Genomic DNA, 19,616 nt, shown 5'->3' on the forward strand with positions numbered 1-19,616 from the left:
AAATACCATTGTTTGCATCTTTTCCCAGAGCTGTGTTATTCTGTTAGACGATTCCACGTCAATCACCGGTCAGTTTCCAGTTTGAGCATTGTATGTAGGTTCTGTCAGCACACTGCACCTCTGGTGCTTTGCACTGCTGTTGTTGCGAATAGGAATGATTGGGTAGGGAGGAACAACTTGAATGGTAAACCGTTTATTTGGCAGAGAGCAGGCATTTCCAGTAAGATGCGAGGAGATGGATGGTGATAATAAATTTATTCAGACGTCGCGAATGGTTCATAAATGTCTGCATGAAAGTCTGGAAGAGGAAATAATTGTAAAGCCTCGGATGTATAATTGAAAGCACTGATATAGAAGACTATTCGCGCACTTTGCAAAGCCCGATTGTTCGGCACAGGCTCAATGAGCCAAATTATCCACATACATGTGAGAAGTTTTTTACGAATACACTATTACTGTACATGCAACTGGTTGATCGGAGAAGTCCCGCTACATATATGAATACCATACCATGGCCGTCTCCAAGACGATTTCCCAACTTTCTGCACTTGGTACACATCATCATCAACATTCACTTCCCCAATACCAACAGCTTCCCGAGTTTGTCCATTCACTAATACGTCGGATGAGCTGGGGTAAGCCTTGGGCATAGGGTGGGCTACCAGCAGGGATTATCTATCGAACACAATGTTGTACAATCACAAAGAACTCCTGAGGCGGCATGACAGGCAGATCAGTTGTAATTGAATGTGTGTGACATTTTATTTTACCGGCCGCACAAACAAACCAAGAGCAGAGTGCTTGGGGTACACTTTTATACAATGTTCGCTACCCCACATCTGCGCTTCTGTGGGCACCTCTGGTCGCCACACTGCAGGGTGAATTAAATTGCTTTGTAGAAGGTGGGGAGGAGATTTATAAAATTGTTTTCTGCGATGGTAAATTTTGGTTATGACGGAAGAGCCGATAGATTGAGTTTATTTTCCTTTCACGAAAAATACACTGTGAAGATCTAACAATTGGACAAATTAAGGGGCATAGACAGGATACATGCTATGAAACATCCTCAATAAGAGGGGGTTAAATCCAAGAGGCATTACGTTAGATAAAACATTTGAAAGCATCTGATGCGGTCTTTTCTCATTCAGACTCGGAATCTAGGACGCGCTGCAAAATAGTTTCACGTAGGCAGCGATACTAAAGACATCAAGAGGAACACTTGAAACTCCAAGGCATTGAGGCTATGGGTTATGTGGGTACATCCATGTCGCTTTGGCTGTGGTGGGTCAAATGGCTTGCTTCCGAGCTGTGGGAAGCTCTCTCTCTGATGAATGAACTGGAGATGTTGCGGAGGGTAGCCCTACAAAGTGCATTGACGGCAAATGGGAATAGGGAGGTGGAGTGTGCGATAACGGTGGAGACAGAGTGGAGACCGTGGGTCAGGGCGTGCACTACGTCGTGGACATACACTGAATAAGTTGTACATGGTGCAGTCAACGTGATTCAGGTTTCGGGACATCTGCTGCATTTTGATGGAACTCTTCTGACTGCAGCACATGCTTCCAGGTCAGATCACCAAACAAAACCGCAGCTCAACTGTCCGTCTGACCTTCCGTTGTCGCACTCGGATAGACACCCCGCCAACACCCTGATCAGCATGACATAAAACATTACAATGAAAATCCGCACGATAAGCCACCCGAGGATGCTCGTTCCCCACTGGTATCTATCCTGACGTATGTCTGTCCCTCCGCTGTACACTCTTCTCTCAACAGTCCCCACTGCACCTTCCCCCTGCACCTTCATCCCGTCCAGTCCCGCCCGCGCCTTCCCCCGGCTCAGTCCCCACCCCACTGAAGCTTCACTCTGCAGATAGTTTGCTGCGCATCAGTGGAACATAAACGTGGGCAGCAAGGGAAGAAGTTGATATTGACCTTGAAGTGATGCCTGTCTTTTATGTGTAATGCATGCAAGGAACTGCAGGCGGGTCATTCTGATATCGGTGGTGGTAAAGTTGCCTGAGGGAAATTAGTGCTATATGCCTCATCGATATTTGGAAAGATAAACTGATTATAAATAGACAGCATGACTTTGTTCCAGAGAAACGTTGTCTATATCTGCTTTTGTAGTTTATCCATTGCTTTCACAGGGTCCGCATGGTAGACTTACCTGGAAGGTTCGCGCACACAGGATCCAGTTGGGAAGAATTAGACACAAAGTTGTATCAGGTGGTGACAGGAAATTGTTTAAAACAAAACAGATCATAGAACAGTACAGCACAAAACAGGCCATTCGGTTCACAATGTCTGTGTCGAACATGATACCAAGGCCAACTCCTATCTGCCTGCGCATAAACCATATCCTTATGTTCTCTGCAAATCTATTGGCGTATTTAAAAGTCTCTGAAACACCACTATCCGACTTGGCCCAAAATAACGTCACAAACCCCCACCCTGGCAGCGCGTTCCACGCACTCAGCCTTTCTGTATAAAACATGCCCCTAACATCTCCTTTATGCTTTGCCCTTCTTAAAGCTCTTCCCTCTGTCAGGTCTCACGTTTGATCTAGTTTCTGTTTCTAATTGTTTTTATTATTATTGTTTGCATTCTTGTTTTATTTTGGTGTCTCACATCTCCTCTCGTTTCAGGTCCCATTTCCTGTCATGTCGTTTCCCCTCGTGTGATTGTTGGCCCCGGCCTGATGTGTTTCACCTGTGTCTCGTTATCCCCTGTTAGTCTGTGTATTTAAACCCTTTGTGTTTTAGTTCTCATTGCCAGTTCGTTGTGTATGTTACTTCGTATCACCCCGTTCCAGCTCTAGAAATCTTTTGACCTTGTTATCTCGACCATTGCCTGTTTTTCGACCACTGTTTTTGCCTGCTCCTTGATTGTACTGTTGCCTCCGTTTTTGCTTACCTGTGTACCAACTTGGACTGATTAAACTCTGAAAACTGATCTGCCCTGTGTCTGAGCCTGCATTTGAGTCCTCCTCCTCGTTCAGTTCTGATTCAGTCTTTGATTTTTCTTTCCTGGGAAAAAAGTTTCATGTTTTCTATTCTTCTGTCAGGTCGTCCCGCAACCCTCGGCGTTACAGAAAAAAATGCAATCCAATTCCCTCCAACTGCTCCCTGTAGCCAATACCCCGTAATCTAGACATCATTCTTGCAACCTTTGTACCCTCTCTAAATCCTTCACATCCTTCCTGTAATGGGGCAACCAGAACTCAGGTAATACCCCAATTGCTGTCCAAAGTCCTACAGCGCTGCTCCACGATGCCCTGACTCTTATACTGAATGTGCTGACCAATGTCGGCAAATATGCCACGTGCCTCATATACCTCACTATCTACATGTGTTGCTACTTTAAGGGAGTTTTGGACTTGGACCCCAAGGTACCTCCGTTAATCACTGCTGATAATGGTCATGCCATTAATTGTATATCCCCCCCCCCACCACCGCCCCATGTCCGACTTCCCATGAGACCTCGCACAGCACAAATGTCATTTCGCCGTCAATTGCTGTAGCTGATCTCTATTCCGCTGTGTCCGTCGGCCATGTTGGTGTAATCTACAAACATATACACCAACCAACATGTGAAGGCCTGGAAGGAACTTCGACGGGTGAAGGTGCAGTGGGGGGTGGGTACGGCGATGGAGCTGTGTATTATAGGGAAGATGAAGGCAGGTGAGCTATGTGCTGGAGGAAGCTGCGATAGGTACTGAGCAGGGTGTAGGTGCAGAGGGGACAGGACAGCGGGAAGAGTGCCGGTGCGGTTGGTACTCGGCAGGGTCAATAAATAAGTGGCGACTGCGCAAGATGAAGCCAGGTGGAGACTGGGCAGAGTGATACTGGGCGGTTGGAGACTGGGCAGGTTGAGTGTGCGGTGAACACAGCAGTGTAAATATGTAGGGAGGAGTGAGGTGGGTGAAGCTACAGTTGGATTGTGTCGTGTGAAGGAAGTTCAACACTGGGCATGATAAATGTGCGGTGGCTAATGGGCAGAGTGAACAGGCAACGGGGAATAGCAGGAAAATTGTGGGACAAAGATGCCCGTGAATATTGCTTTGAAGTAATTCGAACACCTGGAGGACTAGAAGCTGTGGAACAATTTCAAATTGAACTGTTACTGCCCCAGTTACAGGCTCTAGTCTTCACAAACTGTGGTTGGCGGTTGTGTTTATTGACCCAATATTCGATAGGTACATGGATAGGAAGGGTTTCGAAGGATATGGGCCAAACATGCGTAGTTGGAACACGAGTAGATGGGACATGGCCATGATGGGCCGAAGAGCTTGTTTACACGCGGAATGACTCCACCTCTCTCTATGCATTGTACTCCAATAACATCATTTATCTTTCGGTAAGAAGGACATACGGTCTAGATACGGTCTAGTTTTGCCATTCCCAAAGAGGAACATCGTCACCCTCTCGGCGACCTTCTGATTTACTTTAACCCTGCAGGTTATTCTCCCTCACTGATCAATACACTGCCACCGGCACACTTGTCATCTGCATTGCGAAGTCAATTAGAGCACCCAGCGAAAATACTGAATGATCTCTCGATTGGATCAGGGAACCGGCGGACAGCCAGAGACAGAGGAGCGGATCCAACCAGGATCCCGTGAGCTGTGTGTGACACGAATCTTTTCATTATCTAACTGCTGATGTGACTTGTAATTTCATTTATTCTTGAAACTCAGTAGTAAATGTCACTCGGAAATCCTTTCAGTTCTGGGTATTCTTTGTGAACGCCACATACTGTAACATCCTTCGTTCGTTCTTTCGCAGTTAACGTGGTGACAATTGTTATCCTGTCCCGGGGAAAATGCGGTCTCTCCAAATGCATCACTCGCTACCTGGTGGGAATGGCAGCGGCCGACCTCATGGTCCTCATCACTGATGTCATAATAAGGTCCATTGTTGGGATGTATTTCCCGCTGTCGTTCTTCACCATCATATAACCATATAACCATATAACAATTACAGCACGGAAACAGGCCATCTCGGCCCTACAAGTCCGTGCCGAACAACTTTTTTCCCTTAGTCCCACCTGCCTGCACTCATACCATAACCCTCCATTCCCTTCTCATCCATATGCCTATCCAATTTATTTTTAAATGATACCAACGAACCTGCCGCCACCACTTCCACTGGAAGCTCATTCCACACCGCTACCACTCTCTGAGTAAAGAAGTTCCCCCTCATGTTACCCCTAAACTTCTGTCCCTTAATTCTGAAGTCATGCCCTCTTGTTTGAATCTTCCCTATTATCAAAGGGAAAAGCTTGATCACATCAACTCTGTCTATCCCTCTCATCATTTAAAGACCTCTATCAAGTCCCCCCTTATCACCCCCGTGTGCTCCGTCAACTTTCCCATGGGCTGCGCAGCCACAACAATCTCTGTCTGGTTCACCGTGGGGTTCACGTTTGATCGGTTTGTGGCAATTTGTTGTCAGAAGCTGAAAACTAAATATTGCACCGAGCGAACGGCCAGTGTTGTTATCGGAGCGGTAATTGCTGTGAGCTGCTTAATAAAAGTACCGTGGTATTTTACATTCGAATCGGTATATATTACCGATAATAAACCGAGAGGGTGTGCCTTGAAACAGTCATTCTTCACCTCACCTTCATGGACTTCGTTTGATTTCTTGCACTTAACTGTAACTCCTTGTCTCCCGTTCGTTTTGTTTTTGTTGGTCATTTCACTGACCACCAGATACATTCTAGTCTCTGGTAGAGTTCGCAGATTGCTCCGGGGCCGCAACAGTGGAGAGAATGGCAAGGATCCGGAGATGGACAGCCGGAGGAAATCCATCGTTTTACTCTTCAGCATATCTGGCAGTTTCATCGCGTTGTGGAGCACTGCGGTTGTATATATTGTGGCTGAGCGCGTTTTAGGCGCTGAGTATTTCGCGGACAGTGCTCTTCAGACAATTTCGTTTATGCTCCAGGTTCTGAGTACCTGCACCAACACGTGTATTTATGTCCTGACCCAGGGAATGTTCCGAGAGCGGCTGAAGACCATGGTTACATACCCCGTGTATTTCATTGTAAAATTAATCATATAATTGAAACATTAGTATTGCCAGTCTAGTTATAAATATAGTAGAACATTGAACAGGTGTATACAACTTAAACCGATGTGTTCAGGAGTTATCCGTGTGTGTGAATTATATAACTCAGTAGCTGCCGTATACAACCAAGCGTTGACATGAAATAAATCAGCATTTGTAGTTCCATTCTACACAATATAATCTCAATATTGACCGGGTGCAGTAATACCAGATATTGTAAGTCACGGGATAACAGCGCGCTGTCACACCACCTTGTGCGTGAATCACACGGGAAACAGGTTGTTCATAGTGACCAGAAATAAACTATTCTAATCACTTCCAATAACTGTCTCCTTGTCGCTGGGTGTCCGATGGGTGGGTAGAATGGTGGTGGGGACCGGGTTATCAAGGGGAATATAATATTGTCGTGTCCCCTGAAGCGGCTGAATATATGAGAATAATTAGAATATATATGGTTGTTAATAATGAGCATTTGTATGGACACAGGTGACACTGCTTCATCACAGCTGAGGTCACCCTTCTCGCTGGGGAGGAGGCAGTAGTGATTGGCCTTCTCTCAGATGTGGGCAGCAACGATTCCTCACTCCTCAACGTTAGTCTACGTTGGGATTGATCTATGTGGAGAATCTGTGATTTATGAAATTGTCGTTTTAAATTTCACCCCTTCGATACCGGCGAAGAAACTGGCCCCGTGAATGGCGACAATGTCTCGAATGCATGAGCCGAGCTACATCCACCGCCCCCCCCCCCCCCCCCGTCCCCTGTTCCCACAATCTCCTATCTCCTACTGCCCAATTCACTGCAATTTGTTCCACAGTTAGAACTGTGAAAATGTTAGTGTTGAGCAAATCGAACAGCTTCCCTTGAGAGAGGAACAGGAATACTCTTCCAGGTCGACAGTCCGTGTCTGTTACAAGGACAGATCGGAATTCAGTCAAGTGGACGCGGTGAATTTATTCTTGTCAGAAGAGAGCAGGTGGATTATGTTAAACGGAAGGACTGAACAGCCCATGCGTGTCATCGCCATATAATTGTAGTCACACAACAAGGAAACAGGCCATTCTGCCCAACTTCCCCATGCCGAACAAAATGCTCTACCCACACTAGTCCCCCCCATGCTCACGTTTGTCCCATATTGTCCCAAACCATTGTATCGTTGTTGCCATCAAGCCGTACTTTGAACGTTATTTTAGTGCCTGCCTCAACTATATCCTCTCGCAACTCGTTCCATAGAAACACCACCCCCTGTATTGAAAGGTCGCCATCAGCTTCCTCGCTCACCTTTAACTCATATTCTCTGGATGTTGATTCCCCTGCGCTAAATTAATTGGCATTCACCTTATCCTCTTGTGATTATATACACCTCTGTAAGATCACCGCTCAGCACTTGCGTTTCATGGAAGACATTCCTAGACTCCCCTACTTCTGCCTATAGCTCAGGCCTTCAAGTCCGGGCAGCATGGTCTGCACTCGTTACAGCTTTAGTGAAAAGCTTGATAGAACTGAGTAACCACAACTGAATACAGTAATCCGAATGCCGCCTCGCCAAAGTCTTGAACACCCTTCATTGGCTCACTGTGAGATCCAGGATAGACTATAAAGTCCTCCATCTTGTCTATAAAGCCCTAATTGGTTTAGGAGCAGCATATTTTACAATGTCCCTCCTTCCGTAATCCCCTACTCGAGCGCTCAGGTCTTCTGATGCCGGCCTGTTTGACACTCAATGCCGCAGCAATAACAACATTGGTGGAGCAGCCGTTTTCAATTACGCCCCCTAACTGTGGAATACCCGATCCAGAGCTATGAGAGACGCCCACTCAATTGATATTTTTAAACGTAAGCTAAACACATTTTATTCAAGCTTTCAACTGATTTACTTCCTTAGTCCTTTTACACTCTCAATTTTATATTTTACTAGACCAAGGGGGGTCCGTTGGGTCCCGGCCCCTGAACGCGCACACAAACTAACCCCCCCCCCCCCACACTTAATATTATCCATTCGCTCCTTTTATCCCATCACCCTCCCTATCCACTCAAGCATAGCCCCAAAAATGCGCTGGGGCGGATAGAGAGGGAGAGGGAGGGAGGGGGGTGGGGTAGGGCGTGTAGAGAGGGAGGGTGCTACTGTTGGGGAGGGGGTGGGCGCAGCGTCACAGGGGATGGTTCCCGAACGCAATACACCACCAGTCACGCATATCTCACAATACTCACCACTCCCCAGAGACAGAGGGGTGAGCAAAGAGGGAGGGGGCTGAGAGAGAGGGGGTAGAGCGGGATTAGCCTGAGAGGGGGGATGGCGATAGAGGGAGGGGCCAGAAAAGGAGAGGGCAGAGAAAGAAGGGGAGCAGATAGGGGGGTCAGAGAGGGAGGGGTGGGCAGAGAGGAAGGGGTGCAGAACGAGGTTGAGAGGAAGGGGGCAGAGGGAGGGGGCAGAGAGGGATGGGGGCAGATAGGGATTGGGGCAGAGAAGGAGGGGGTCAGAGAGGGAGGGGGCAGCGTGGGCAGAATGGGAGGCGGGGGCAGAGAGGGAGACTGGGGCATAGAGGGAGCGGGGGCAGTGAAGGATGGGCGAGAGATGGAGGGAGCAGAGAGGGAGGGGGCAGAGAAGAAGGGGCAGAGAGGCAGGGAGGCAGAGTGGAAGGGGGCAGAGGTAGGGGGCAGGGAGGGAGTGGGCAGAGAGGGAGGGGGCTGATGGAGGGGGTCAGAGAGGGGGGCATTCAGGGGAGGTTGGCAGAGATGGAGGGGAGAGAGTGGGGGCAAAGAGGGTGGGAGGCATCGAGGGAGTGGGGAAGAGAGGGAAGGGGCAGAGAGGGAGGTGGCAGAGAGGGAGGGGGCAGAGACAGAGGGGGCAGAGAGAGGGGGACAGAGAGGGAGGGGCGGAGAGGGAGTTAGAGCAGAGAGGGGGGTTGAGAGGGAGGTGGGCAGAGAGGAAGGCGGTGCATAGAGGGCGGGCAGAGAATGAGGGGGCAACGGGAATGGGGAACAGAGTGGGAGGGTCGGCCAAAGAGGGAGAGGGGCAGAGAGAAAGGGCAGAGACAGAGAGAGAGCAGACAGATAGAGAAAGGGTAGAGACAGTGAGAGCGTGCAGTGACGTTGAGAGGGCAGATCAAGAGTGAGGGGGAAGAGACAGTGAGAGAGGGCAGAGAGAGAGAGATAGAGAGAGAGAGGGGCAGAAACAGAGGGGAGAGAGACAGAGAGAGGGGAGAGAGACAGAGAGAGAGGCAGAGACCGAGAGAGGGCAGAGACAGAGGGGCAGTGACAGAGAGAAGGTGCAGAGACACAGAGAGCGGGAGGGGCAGAGACAGGGAGAGGGGCAGATACATGGAGGGAGGGGCACATACATAGGTAGAGGGGCAGAGTGAGTGAGAGAGCAGCACAGAGAGGTGGGGGGGGCAAAGACAGAGAGGGGATGGGCAGTGTAGATGGTTCATGCATGCAACCAATAATATATCTACCTCAGTACCACTAACCACGCCTTAGTTATCAAGTATAATAACGCTCTCTATCTCTTCCTCCCTCTCTTGGTTCCAGCACGGCTATAGACTGCAAGCAGTAAGTGTTGGAATGTGTCTAACCTGAGTGATCCTTAAACAATAAGTATAGTTACAAGTGTGTCAGATTTAGGAACTTTACATGGTGTCAGAAAGTTAAAACGCGCGCCTCCTGTTCTTCGGGTGTTATTTCTTTGAAAGTGTTGCTTTATCGGATTATTTTTTTCGTACCCCTCTACCAGCATGGCCTCCTCGTGCCGCAAACCCTCGCCCCTGGTCTTTGATGCTGACATAGCGGAGCGCTGGGCGACTTTTGAGTTGGATTTCACACACTACATTAATATCGTTCACCGGTACGATCCCGACGCCGTCAAAGCATCTCTCCTGCTGAACCTTGCTGGTCCTGATGCCATGAGGAGAGCATTTGCCTTTGCCTACAATCCCGCGGTCCAGGATGAAAACGATCAGGTTCTAGTACCTGCGGAATCTGCCAACGATCCGGTATGTTTGCTACGGAAGTTTGCTGAAGTTTGTGACTTGCCCTCTAACCGCATTTTAGAGCGAGCTAAGTTCTTCACGCGGAAACAACTTGTTGAGCCAGTTGACTGTTTTATTGTTGTTCTGCGCTATCTCGCCCAGAGGTGCCGATTTGAAAATATGACTGACCAGCTTACTAGGGACGGGTATGCTGGATCAGAAGTTGCGATCGGAGCTACGGAGGAAGCCAGATCTTACTCTGACCGAGGCCATGCACGCATGCAGGTTGGCCGAAGTTGTTGACCCGCAGTTCGGACAGCGGGAGTCCGATAGCCGAGCTATCAATTTAACGGCTCTCACCAGACCGCGTCCCAAAATAGACAACACCAGACCTGCGCCGCGGACAAGCTACCTCCCCGGCGGACACGTTGTTAAAAAGTGCCCCAATTGTAACTATGTGCATTCGATGCAGTCGCAGTGCCCGGCTTGTGGAAAATCCTGCAATTTCTGCAAGAAATTTAACCATTTCTCGGCGGCCTGCCGGTCCCGTGGGAAATTTCCCCCAGCTTCTAGACAAGTATTAAAAGACCTGGTACAAGCCTATAACGAGTTTGGTTCCCAGTCCTCTATCGACACCGCCCACGACTCTGATCCAATTAGTTCTCAAGGAGACGCTAGTGTAACCACACTCCTACACGCACCTGCTCTACTCCCTGATCCATCGGTCCTCGTTACTGTCAACAATCATTCTTTCTCGGCTAAGATCGACACTGGGGCAAAGGTCAATGTTATGTCAACAAGCCTGTTCAAAAAGATTAGACTTAATGAGCGGCTGACTGCAGGCCGTTCGACTTTACATGCTTATGGGGCGAGGTGCTGAAACCTGTGGGGAGGGCCACTTGCAATTGTGTGCTGCAGAAGTTATCGCGGCCTCTCCTGTTCTATGTTCTCGACTATGACTGTGTAAATTTGTTGGGCAACCAGGCATGCCAAGACCTAGGACTGGTGTCCTTCGATCGCACTGTCAACGAAGTGCAGGTGCTGCTGGATCCGATGTCTCAGTACCCGGACCTGTTCGACAATGAGCTGGGCAAGCTACCTCTCGTTTACAAGATCGCCACCGACCCGAAGGTGGTGCCTGTGGCCCGTGCACCACATAGAGTGTCCCTTGCTATGAAGGATAAAGTTGACTCAATGCTGAAGAGCATGGTCGCTATGGGAGTGCTGGAAGCGGTTAGCGAACCGACCGACTGGGTCTCCACCATGGTCGCCACCCTGAAGAAGGACAAGAACGAGATACGGGTATGCATTAATCCGAAGGACTTGAACCTCGCGATCAGGCGACCACACTACCCCATGAGAACCGTGGAAGATGTTGCAGCTCGTCCGCCAGGCCACGGTCTTCTCTGTCCTTGATGCCAAGAGCTAATTCTGGCAAAAACCTCTCGACAAATGCTCCTCCGACCTGACAACGTTTGCCACTCCATATGGCAGATTCAAGTTCGTACGGATGCCATTTGGTATTAACTCTGCCAGCGAGGTGTTTCAGCGGTCCATGGAACAGCTGTTCGCCGGCATGCCGTGTGCCATCATCGTGGATGATATTTCCAGTCTACGGGAAGAATGCCGCCGAACATGACAAGAACCTCCGGCGGGTCCTGGACCGGGCCCGACAGATCAATTTGAAACTGAACGAAAAAAAGTGCAGATTCCGCGTCTCCGAGATGCCTTATGTCGGGCATATCTTCACTTCTAATGGACTGAAGCCCGACCCGCAAAAGACGAATGCAATCTCCCAGATGTCAGCCCCCACCGACGTCCAGGGTCTGCAACGATTCCTGGGCATGGTCAACTACCTGGGGAAATTCATCCCCAATCTCAGTGAGCTGAGCTCTTCCCTGAGACAACTAATTAAAAAAGACACTGCCTGGTCCTGTTTTCCACAACACCAGCAGGCTTTCGAATCGTTGAAGTCTATGTTGACCAGTACCCCGACTCTAAAATTCTTAGACCTGCGCCGTCCCATTGTTGTTACCTGCAATGCCTCTCGTTTTGGACTAGGTGCTGCCTGCCTGCAGCTTTACTAGGACGGATCGCTGTTACCGGTCTCGTAGGCCTCACGGACCATGACCGACACGGAGCAACGGTATGCTCAGATCGAGAAGGAGTTCCTGGCGGTGGTGTTCGCTTGATCCAAGTTCAAGGACTTCCTCATCGGCAGCAAGTTCACAGTCGAAACCGACCACCAGCCTTTAGTGACTATCCTCAACAAACCGATACATATTGCCCCCGCCAGGCTGCAGCGCATGATGCTGCAGCTCCAGCGATTTGATTTCCAAATCGTTTACAAGAAGAGCACTGAGATGCATGTGGCTGACACCCTGTCTCGTGCCCCACTAGCCTCCTGTGACCGTCACCCCTAAGAGCAGGAGGCCTTGCTGGTACTTATGTCAACTTTGTCCCGACCAAGCAGCTACAATGCCTGACCGAGTACACCGCCGCTGACCCTGCTTTGCAGCAGCTCGCAGCCGTTATCAAGCGCGGGTGGCCCGACAGACGCACCACTTTGCCGTCGAGTGCCCAGCCCTTCTTCCTCGTCCGCGATGAACTGGTGATCCAAGACGGGGTTATCGTCAAGGGCCACAAGGTCGTAGTCCCAGTCTCTCTGTATGATCTATACTACAACGCAGCCCACAGCGGTCATCCTGGGGTCGATGCAACTATTTCTCATGCCCAAGGACAATTCTAATGGCCCGGTATGGCCAAATAGATCAGGGACAGAGTGCCCTCCTGTCCCTCCTGCAACAACCTCGCCCCACACCAGCAGCGCCAGACCCTTTTGCAGCAGCCGGCGCCTACCATGCCCTGGACATCGCTGGCTGCCGACATATTCGAATGGCGGGGCAAGCAATTTCTCGTCCTGGTCGACTCGTACTCCAACTGGTTCGCAGTGGACATATTTCCTTCCATCACATCCGAGATGGTCATCAGCAAACTGCGCAGGCACTTCGTCACCTTCGGTGCCCCTGTTTGCTTGCAGACCGACAACGGCCGGCAATTCACCAGCGCAGAATTCAAGGCTTTCGCTGCCAGGTGGAACTTCCATCACTACACCAGCAGCCCTGAGTATCCACAAAGTAATGGCCTGGCCGAGCGGGCTGTGCGGAGTGTTAATGGTCTGCAGGAGCAGTCCCGCCTGTCCAACTGCGATTGCTACCTGGGCTTACTTAACCTACGTAACATCTCCCGGGACCCAACGATGGGTTCCCCAGCCCAGCGTCTGATGTCGAGGATGACAAGACCACCCATGCCAATCGCCCAACAGGCCCTGCTACCCAAAGTGCTCGAGCCTGCCACTGTCCAACGACGGATTGACCAGAAGCATGAAGTTCAACGACGGTCGCATGACAAGTCCTGCCGCCCGCTGTCGCCTCTACTGCCCGGGCAGGTCGTTCGGATGCAGACTTCCACCGGCTATTCCCTCCTCGCGACCGTGGCGGGTGTGGCTGACTCTCCCAGATCTTACCTGGTGGACTACGACGGGACTGTCTATCGTCGGAGCCGTCAACACCTGCTGGCTGTGAACGAGCCGAAGCCCGTACCTGCGGGTCCTTATGCTCCTCCGTTGCCGTCCCAGCCTGTCACTGCCGATTTCCCTGCTGTTCCCCGCATGCTGCTGACCCCTCGCCTGCCGCGTTCTCCTCCTAATCTACCGCCTTGTTTTGGCCGCGTTGCTTCACCTCCTAAGAGTTCACCTCCCCCTCCTGTCTATCCAGCTTCGACTGCGCTTGCTCCTGCTTTAAATGTATCGCCTGCCTCCGCTCCGCCTTCTCTTCTTTCCGATGGGGGGGGGGGGGGGGGGGGGGGGGCTTGTACGTACGCGCTTGGGTCGCATTGTCAAGCCACCTGTTCGTTACGGCGATTTCTAAGGGGAAGGATGTAGATGGTTCATGCATGCAACCAATAATATAGCTACCTCAGTACCACTGACCACGCCTTAGTTATCAAGTTTAATAACTCTCTCTATCTCTCCCTCCCTCTCTTGGTTCCAGCACGGCTATAGACTGCAAGCAGTAAGTGCTGGAATGTGTCTAACCTGAGTGATCATTAAACAATAAGTAAAGTTACAAGTGTGTCAGACTTAACTTCTTTACAGGCAGAGAAAGTGAGAGAGGGGCAGATACAGAGAGACAATGAAAGCGGCAGAGTGAGAGAGGGAAAGAGACGGATATAGAGGGGCAGAGACATTGATAGAGGTGTAGAGTGAGAGGTAGAGAGTGAGAGGGCAGAGGCAGGGTAAGAGGGGCATAAATAGAGAGAGTGGGGGCACAGAAAGAAATAGAGGGACAGTGAGAGAGAGACAGAGAGAGAGATAGGGCAGAGACACATAGCGAGGGGCAGAGAAAGAGAGGGCATAGAGAGAGAGGACATAGACTGAGAGAGAGGGGGCAGAGACAGAGAGAGGGGTCAGAGACTGAGAGAGAGGGGGCAGATACAGAGTGAGAGGGCAGAGAGAGAGGAGGCAGGGGCAGAGAGAGAGTGCAGAGACAGAGAGAGAGGGCAGAGACAGAGAGAGAGGGCAGAAACAGAGACAGAGGGCAGCGACAGAGAGAGAGGAGGCACAGACAGAAAGAGCGGGCAGAGAGCGAGAGAGAGGACAGAGAGAGAGTATAGAGACAGAGGGCAGATGCTGAGAGTGAGGGTAGAGAGGGAGAGGGAGAGGGCAGAGAGAGAGAGAGAGAAGGCAGAGACACAGAGAGAGTGCAGAGAGAAGGAGCGATAGTCCAGAGCCAGAGAGGGCAGAGACAGAGGGAGAGGGCAGAGAGAGAGTGAGAGAGAGAGAGTCCAGAGACAGAGAGGGCAGAGATACAGAGAGAGGGCAGAGACAGAGAGGGGGTAGAGACAGAGAGAGAGGTCAGATAGAGAGGGAGGGGCAGAGACAGAGAGGATATATAGAGAGGGGGCAGAGACCGAGAGAGAGAGGGCAGAGACAGTGAAAGACGACAGAGGGAAGGCAGAGACAAAGAGAGGGGACAGAGACATGGAGAGGGGGCAGAGAAAGAGAGAGAGAGAGAGAGAGAGAGAGCAGAGAGAGAGAGAGAGTCCAGAGACAGAGAGGGCAGAGAGAGAGCGAGAGTACAGAGACAGGGAGAGGGCAGAGACAGAGATAGAGGGCAGGGACAGTGAGAGGGGGGAAGACAGAGAGAGGGAGGGCAGAGACAGAGAGAAAGTGCAGCGACAGACAGAGGGGGCAGAGACAGAGAAAGCATGGCAGATATAGCGATAGAGAGGGCAGACAGAGAGAGGGAGCCAGAGAGAGAGAGAGAGAGAGAGAGAGAGAGAGAGAGAAAGGGAGAGAGAGGGAGGGGCAGAGGCCGGGAGAAGGGCAGAGACAGAGAGAGGGGGCAGAGAGAGAGAGAGAGGGCAGAGGGAGAGAGTCCAGAGACAGAGAGGGCAGAGACAGAGCGAGAGTACAGAGACAGGGAGAGGGCAGTGTCAGAGATAGAGGGCAGGGACAGTGAGAGGGTGGCAGAGACAGAGAGAAGGAGGGCATAGGCAGAGAGAAAGGGCAGCGACATACAAAGGGGGCAGATACAGAGAAAGATTGGCAGATATAGCGATAGAGAGGGCAGAGACAGAGAGAGGGAGCCAGAGAGAGAGCGAGAGAGAGACAGAGAGAGAGAGAGGGGGAGGGGCAGAGGCAGGGAGAGGGGCAGAAAAAGAGAGGGTGGGGCACAGACAGGGATAGAGGGGCAGAGTGAGTGAGAGACGGGCAAAGAGAGAGAGAGATGGGCAGAGAGTGGAGGGACAGAGAAAGAGAGAGCGGGGCTGAGAAAGAGAGAGAGGGGCAGACAGAGAGAGGAAAAGAGACAGAGCGATGGGCAGAGACAGAGATGGGGCAGAATGAGAGAGAGAGGGACACACACAGAGACAGACAGAGAGAGCAGAGCCAGAGAGAGAGGGCAGAGACAGAGGGAGATTTCAGAGACAGAGTGGGCAGCGACAGAGAGAGAGAGGGCATAGAGAGAGGGCAGAGACAGAGATAGAGGGCAGAGACAGAGAGAGAGGGGGCAGAGACAGAGAGAGAGTGGGCATATATAGCGATAGAAAGGGCAGATACAGAGAGAGGGAGGGCAGTTACAGAGACAGAGATGGCATAGACAGAGACAGAGAGGGCACAGACCGAAACAGAGAGAGGGCAGAGACACAGACAGAGAGAGCAGAGCCAGAGAGAGTGGGCAGAGACAGAGAGAGAGGGCAGCGACAGAGAGAGTGGGCAGAGACAGAGAGAGAAGGCAGAGCCAGACAGAGAAGACAGAGGGTTCGGCTCTCACTCCAGGTCCAGTCCCAGTCACCAGGCTTTGCCTGCGGCAGCAGCCTCCCGAGGTCTGGGAGATCGGCCGTTCCAGGGGCCGACTTCATCTCCGGGCTCGTCATTTCTTCCACAGCGGCGTCTTTTGAATAACCGGGAGGAGGGGTCGGGGTTATGACGTCACTCGAGGCGCATGGAAGATTCTGTGGCATCATCAGCGGAAACTAGTCTTTTTTCATTCAATATTCTTTGACAATTTTCAACTTTAATATATAACAAGTCGAGAAATAAAAGATGAAATGTTCAGATACAGTGATCCCTGCCTCGACGGAAAAATGTCAACCAGAATATGCAAAAATGTTATCGTCACTGCGTATTTTATTCACAAAGATGTAAAGACACACATATGCACATATACATAGACACGTACACGATCAGAGTTTTAGTATACACTAGCGTTGTTACAAAACCCTACCATTAGTGGCGCTCCAGTTCTGCCCACTGCATGTGCTTCCAGAGACTGTTTGTGTGTGTGTGTGTGGGGGGGGGGGGGGGGGGGGGGAATTAAAATGCAGGTTTGTGTTGATTGGCAGAGAGGAAAATGCTCGGACTTCAAGCTGATGAAAAAAATCCGATCTGCGTTTCCACCACCGTTTTTAAAACAAAAAGTTGCTGGTCGATTGCATCCCTGGAATGAAGTTAACGCGACTTCTAACACCGGCAACACCTTCAACATCACAGATCGCAAGTGCATGACAAAATAAAAGGTATGTCGTTTATTCAACATCTTTTATTGCTTTTTGGAATGGTTTAATTTTAATCTGATGATGCGCCAAATGTTATTTAGGCCCCTGTTCTTGTCTGCCGATATGGGCTTAAATCATAAATGTCGTGGCCACATTCCGATCAATCACAATCCAGACACAGCCACTCCCAAGATAATCAAATTCATAATTTGTTTGCACAATCATGTCACAAGAACCTAAATAATCTATATTTTCTGTTATTGTCTATCCAGGATTAATATTTTAATACTAAATATCTGTAAACTTCCACAGTAAAGTTTTCGTGAGAGGTTTGCTATGAACATATTGATCGTGTATATAAAATAACACAAAATATACATAATTAAATGTTTTTATGACATGGTTGAGCAAAAATAATGAATTTGATTATCTTGGGAGTGGATGTTTCTGGAGTTTGAACAAATGCCTGTGTAAACTGGCCCTTGCCTGTTGCAGTGAGAAAGAGTAAACTTTATGGGAGTTAAACATTCAATTCCTACCATTTGTCATATAAGTTGATGACAAAGTGAGATTTAAAAATCGTGATATATTGTGAATTCTTGTGTGAATGGGATCTGTTTGTTTTTTGGATACATTGGCTATTTAAACATTTAATTTTAGCACTTTCTTAACATTAGATCTAGTAATTGAATTTAGAAAAATTAAATTGATTTGAAGTCACCGATGAATATGATTTTGTGTTGGGTATTTACTATTTGTTTTAACGTTTCAATAATAGTGAAGTTCTGTTCTTGAGAATATCAGATTTTTGAATTGTCAAGGTGTTTATTACTATTTCCGCCACAACGGATAATTTTGTATTTAGCTACTTAATTAGATAATTAACTAATTATATACTTTACTTTCAGGCCATCCAAGTAAGACGTATCATATTTGTTTCAGAATATTTCAATCTATAATAACTGAAATTTTCATTCAGTTCTCTTAATTTTTAAGAAACTTATGGGCTTTTATGTCAACTGACTGTCCTCGATCGCAGCTTTTGTTTTCAGTTAATGGAAAAGCAATAGGGAACAAGATGCTAATTTCCGAGTATGAAAATTACATAACTTTTTTAATACTGGAAATATGAAAGTGAATTAGGTATCAAATTAAGATAATTTTTAAGCTTTATCTGATGGGACAAATTACAGGCTTGATATTTTAAATCTCAATATGTTGTAACATTCCTTGTTATGGGGAGAATGCAGGAGAATGGGTCGAGAGGGAAATACCCCGTTCCTGCCTTCACCCCATATCCATTGACTCTGCTATCTTTAAGAGCTTAATCTAACTCTCTCTTGCAGGCATCCAGATAATTGGTCTCCACCAATTGTCTGAGGCAGACAATTCCACAGATTCCGATGACGTATCCAAAGATCTTGTAGCAGAGCAAGATAGGCCACTCCTGTGAAATACAATGGGCTGACGTGTAGTAGCTACGGAGGGGATCCTGGGCATTTCCCCCCGCCCATTTTAGTAACCGGAGCCTACCTGACCCGACCCGACTCGCAGTGTAATCAATGTTCCGGGGCAACAGTTTGTGTGTGTGATATAGGGTTAGATTCATAATCCTGTCAGTTCATACTTCTTGTCAAGAATAAAATTTGACTCTGGTAATTGTCTTTTTTAATGTTTTTTAAATCATTTCTTTTTAAATGGCTCACAAGCAGTGTTTGAGTTGATTTTGTAGTAACCGGAACCGACCCGACCCGACTCGACTGGCAGGGTAATTGACAATACGGGGGAACAGTTTTTTGTGCGTGATATAGGGTTAAATTCATAATTCTGTTAGTTGTTAATTCTTGTTAAAGAATAAAATGTTTGGATCAGAAGAAATATAATTGTGTGTGTTATATGATTATATACATTTATATAATTTTCATGTATGTGTGTTTATAAACATTTTATTCTTTAACAAGAATTAACAGAATTATGAACTAACAGAATTATGAATCTAACCTTATATCACGCACAAAAAGTTCCCCCGCTAATGTCAATCACCCTGCCAGTCGGGACGGTTCCGGTTACTACAAAATCAACTCAAAACACTGCTTGTGAGCCATTTAAAAAGAAATGATTTAAAAAACATTAAAAAAGACAATTACCAGAATCAAATTTTACTCTTGACAAGAAGTATGAACTGACAGATTTATGAATCTAACCCACACAAACTGTTGCCCCACAACATTGATTACACTGCGAGTCGGGTCGGTTCAGGTAGGCTCAGGTTACTAAAATGGGCGGGGAAAAATGACCATGGTCCCCTCCATAGCGTACTACACGACAGTCCATTGCATTTCGCAGGAGTAGCCTATCTTGCTCTGCTATAAGATCTTTGGCTAAAATGGGTCCTATAATTACCCATGAATCCGCCCATGAGCGTACTACACGTTTGCGTGAGAGTAACCCATCTTGCTCTGCTCTAAGGTACACAAAATTACTGGGGAAACTCAGCGGGTGCAGCAGCATCTATG

The 19,616-nt window shown here is 48.8% G+C and overlaps 1 long non-coding RNA gene across 1 annotated transcript; it reads right to left on the bottom strand.

Annotated features, from left to right (window-relative positions):
- Nucleotides 1-560: 560 nt before the first annotated feature.
- On the bottom strand, nt 561-18,495 carry LOC116969934. The gene is made up of 3 exons (XR_004410964.1): nt 18,375-18,495; nt 3,324-3,327; nt 561-574 (listed from the first exon to the last, which is right to left on the bottom strand). It is a non-coding gene; the product is annotated as an uncharacterized LOC116969934 (long non-coding RNA).
- Between the last annotated feature and the right edge of the window lie 1,121 nt (nt 18,496-19,616).

Source organism: Amblyraja radiata, unplaced genomic scaffold (genome assembly GCF_010909765.2).
Source record: "Amblyraja radiata isolate CabotCenter1 unplaced genomic scaffold, sAmbRad1.1.pri scaffold_424_ctg1, whole genome shotgun sequence".
NCBI lineage: Eukaryota > Metazoa > Chordata > Chondrichthyes > Rajiformes > Rajidae > Amblyraja > Amblyraja radiata.